Source organism: Peromyscus leucopus, chromosome 1, assembly GCF_004664715.2.
Source record: "Peromyscus leucopus breed LL Stock chromosome 1, UCI_PerLeu_2.1, whole genome shotgun sequence".
Lineage (NCBI taxonomy): Eukaryota > Metazoa > Chordata > Mammalia > Rodentia > Cricetidae > Peromyscus > Peromyscus leucopus.
Window position 1 is genome coordinate 175,271,393 of NC_051063.1, and position 5,005 is coordinate 175,276,397.

A 5,005-nucleotide genomic window follows, 5' to 3' on the forward strand; every position below is an offset into this window, starting at 1 on the left:
TTGAATGGGTCCAGTTGTTTCAGTGATCTAGGAATCATCCAGGTGCTTTTACCTTTGGCATAAAGGCAAGTAGCTTCTATCTTCCCATGGACACTCCTACTTCAGGATCACATATGAGAGCATCTCCTCTCTTTCTCTCTTTGCTTCTGTATTTAAACTAGCAGGAAATTGTGCAAATTTAGCCACCTGTAATTGGCTCATCAAAACTTTTCATTATGAAGAGATTACAGCATGTTTTCTATTTGAATCCCTACGAGTATGTTGACAACTTCACCTAGTTACATAATAGGAATCCTTTCCTCACCAGCAGTTGTAGAAGGGAAGATTCAAATACCACATAGTACCATTTTAACTTCCGGATTTTTTGTTCTGTGTTTTAAAATAATATAACCTTACATTCTCTGTGCCACATTCAAATATTTAAAATACTGGAGGGTTGTAATTAGATACTTATCTATTTATACTAAAGCGACATCATCACCATGAGCTGCTGGAGGTTAGGAAACTTGTTGGCTTGTACCAGGAGCACTAGAGTGAGGGCTTGTGTGAATCAGAAGTTGCATATTTATGGCTTTTGAATGTCAATCAATGGACAAAAGCAGTTTCATAGGTACTCTGATATGGAAGACACTAGTAATTACATCAGAGTTTATTTCTAAATGGAAAATAACATGTACTTTTGCCTCCCCAACATGATAGAGAAACACTGAGGGAAGAGGCAAAATTAAAATTAATAATCATGTCATATAAGATCAGAAACTCTAAAACCAAGGGAATCAGTTTAATCTCAGCAACATGGCAAGGCCAAGTTTCTCAGCTCATGATTTTCTCTTACTCTAGGCTAGCATAATTAGGTTTTGGTTTTTGTTTGTTTGTTTTTTTCTTTTTCTTCTTGTTTTTTCTGAGACAGGGTTTCTCTGTGTAGCTTATCACCTTTCCTGGAATTCACTTGGTAGCCCAGGCTGACCTAGAACTCACAGATATCAGACTGGCTCTGTCTCCCGATTGCAGGGATTAAAGGTGTGGGCCACCACCGCCCAGCTACCTTTTAGTTCTTGATGAGGTTGTAGTAATTTGTAAATACATGAGCATATTTGGAGATATTTCACTTTTAAGTGAGAGTTTCTACTTTCCATGTTTCAATTTTCAGTACCTGCTAAGGAATAAAGTAGTTTCAAAATTGTGCACCCCAAAACAAAAGAATTAATTTCAGAACCAAACCAAGAAAGTTAATCCTCTACCTTTCCATTGCAGAAAACAGAAAAACATCTTTCAGATGATAGCAAGACCTGGGCATTAAAGAAGTTTAAAACCGAAGTCAACCTCCTTTCTCTGGGAGAGGTAATAACTGATAGCTTCAAAATAAAAAAAAAATTCTTAGTGGTAATTCCCACTAATTTGAAAACTAACATATTTGCTTGTGAGAGGAATGATGCTTCTGTGTTCCTATGTCTACATTATTGCAAATAGTGTCAGAGAAGAAGAACCCAGCCTGGAACGTGTCCTTCACCTCCTGGGAACACCCAACCTAATGACCTTCTAAGGTAGTAGTTCTCACCTTTCCTAATGCTGTGACCATTTGATGCAGTTCCTCATCTTGTGGTGACCCTCACCATAAAATTATTTTCATTGCTACTTCATAACTGTAATTTTGCTAAGGTTATGTATCATAATGTCAATATCTGTATTTTCAGAAGGTCTTTGGTGACCTCTGTGAATAATAGTCCTAGGATTACCAAATGGGTCATGACCCACAGGTTGAAAATCACTGTTTTAAGGGGTAAGTGATAGTAAATTATACTATGGAGAAAAAAATCAAAAGTTGAGCAACTTGCAACACCGAGAGAAGATCTCATAGAAATGAAGAGAATAAATAATGGAGACTCGGGTAGCTCATGTCAACATGAATGTACCCAACATACCTGTATATTTTAAATTGATTTATTTTATGTGTTTAAAAGTTTTGCATGCATTCTCTCTGTGCACCTTGTGTGTGTGTGCTGCCCACAGACATCTAAGAGGGCATTTGATCCCCTGGAATTGCAGTTCTGCATGGTTGTCAGACAAGAAGTAGGTGCTATGAATCAAACCCAGGCCCTCTGCAAGAGTAACATGGGTTTTATAAGAATAAAACAAGAGCAATCTTTCCAGACCCCAGAATGAATATGATTGTAATGCAGATGATCAGAGTGTAAGCCAAGATATCATAAGTTGTTATAAGTAGACAGCTTCAACATGTCTGCTACTCCCTAGACAACAGTCCTCATGAGCCTGCCAGTTTGACACATTGAAACCCAGAGAACATATAGGCAGGAAGAACATCAATAGCAGGCTGGGCATGTTGATGCCCACCTTTAATCCCTGCATTCATGAAGCAGAGGCAGGCTGGTCTTTGTCAATTCAAGGACACCCTGGTCCTGAGTTATTTGGTGGATGAGGGAAGGCAGGAAACAAGTGTGTAGCAGAAGTTTGGAGGTCAAATGATAATTTATAGCAGTCAGTTCTCTCCTCTCACCATTTCAGTCTCAGGGATCAAATTCCAATTGTCAGTCATCCTGGCAAGTGCCTTTATCAACTTAGCCCTCTCACTGGCCCTCTGATTTATACATTCACTGTAAATATTTTAGTATTCATACACACACACACACACACACACACACACACACACAAACACACAAACACACACACTCACACATACTCGAGTGTCAGCAGTGCATTCTCCTTGCAAGAATAGTGACCAGGGATCATCCCAGGAAACACAACAATTGACAGCAAACTGCTTGACTACAATGCAGATATTGAAGCAAAAACCAAGGTAAACAGCATTCAATGACATCCCCAGTATATACCCAGCAATGTCACTCAGGTCCACCCATCACATGCCAAAGATCAAGCAGTCTCAATGAATCTGTTCCGAGTGAAACATTTTTCTCCAAATATGTTTTTTATATTTTTATACATAGTTAAAAGTAGCACAGCACACAGCCTACTTGGTTTCAGAATTGGGCTTAATTTTAAAATTAAACTAAGGAAAAAGACCCCCACACAATTCACAAACATACACAATAAAAATGAATTAGTTTTAAAGATAAATATCTGTAGAATAAACAGAAGTCTGTTGCAATTACGAAGTTACTGATGGGGCTTGATTCTCAGAGATAAGGCTGGAGTGGAAAATGAGAAAGGTCACTGGCACACAGGCAATTTTGGAAATTGATCATTGAAGAACACGTACCAAGAAGACATTTTTTTATTTAATTTGTTCAAATTTTCTATGTATAGGAAATGCTGTTCAGTTTGGGAGATAATAATTCTCAGTTTAGAGAGGAAATGGTTTGGAAAAATAGATTAACGAACTCCTCCAGAGAGGCCACTTGAGCTCTCTTACCGAACAAAGGCACACCAAACCTAGATGCCCCATAATGGGGTTGGGGCAATGGAGTCACATCTCCATGGAGCTAAGAAGCTTGGAACCAGTGAGTGTTTGTGGAGAGTTCTGGAGAGGCGGGGTGCTCACAGGCAATGTTGGACAGGGCAATGGTGTGTCAAAAGGAAGGGTCCAGCTGTGTGTGAACGTGCATCAAGGGTTGAAGGAAAATCTGTCCTTTGTGACTGATTCTTTATAGAATCTCCGATAAATTTTCAGTTGAGAAGCATGTTGATTTATAAAGTGTAATTTTTTTTCTTTACAGTGTGGGTTGACAGCAATTAAAATGGCCTCTTCTAAAGCAAAACAAGAGATGGCCCAGTTTTCAATGGAGGACCAGGTTGAGTCAAATAGGTAATGTGTCCTGTTTTTTACAATCTTAGTCCTGTTCTTGAGAGTGACAATTCTTTAAGTAAGGAATACTAAAATGATAGGAGGAAGATTGGCTTCAACTCAGAGGCACATAGTATGAGCTGGCAAAGGGACTGTTCCAGCCAAGACAAAACAAAACAAAAAAAGAGAACAGTGTGCGTCAGGGCTCAGCTTCCCATTTAAAAACAACAGTTCATCATTCTAAATCTGATTTGATTGGTGATTTTCTACTAGTTAGGGAAACCACATTAATGTTGTTTACTTTGAAAAGTTTCCACTTTACTTATCACAGTGAAATTTGTGATCATTTCAGTATTTTTTAGTGAAGGTTAAATGCTATTACCAGACACTTTTTTTTGCTTTTTCTTTTCTTTTTTTTGGGGGGGGGGCTTGGGGCATTCTGTCTGAAATGTCTCAATGCTGTGTTGGTCAGATGTGAATCTGTGCACCCACACTCCTGAAACAGCAGTCATGGTTAGGAACAGTTATCCACAATGAGTATAAAAACTAGGACCCAAGGTTTTTGGCTCTGCTGGGGATCCCATCAGCAGTAGCCTTCAGACATGGTTCTGTAGAGAAGGTTCACTCAACTGGGTGAAGCCCAATAAGGAAGCAAGAAAAACACAGCTATTGCATCAGAGTTCTCCAACTACAAACCCCAGGCACCTAGAGCTTAGACATAGCCAGGAAGGACAGGAGACAGAGAGACTGTGCTCCCCTCCCATGAGTTTTGAAACAGGCTGAGACTTCACATTAAACGGCAACATTTGGTGATGGTCTGGCATCTACTAGCAAACAGGTAACAACAACAACAAATACAAGGCCACCTATAACCTGTCAACCATATGTTGGCTTGTGAGAGTAAAGGCAAGAGTTGCTCTCCTGTTCTACCAAGTCTATCTCTTGAGAGAACAGAGAAGGGACTGTGTGCTATAGGATCAGGACAGGAGGGATGAACCAGGAGTAATAAAGGAACTGTTCATGTACATATACAACTATAAAATATACCTACTGCAGCAATTAGAACAAAGGATGTGGAAGAACCCCACTTCCTTGTCCCTGTGTGCCTGCCTGTGTGGGGGTGGTGGTGGTGGAAAAAACAGCTTCAAAGCACCAAAAAAGGAGTGACTTCTGAGATTGTTGGCAGCTTGTTGCTTAGAGATAGAGTGTATTTCATTTTCTACCAAACTATCCTGGGAGAGATGA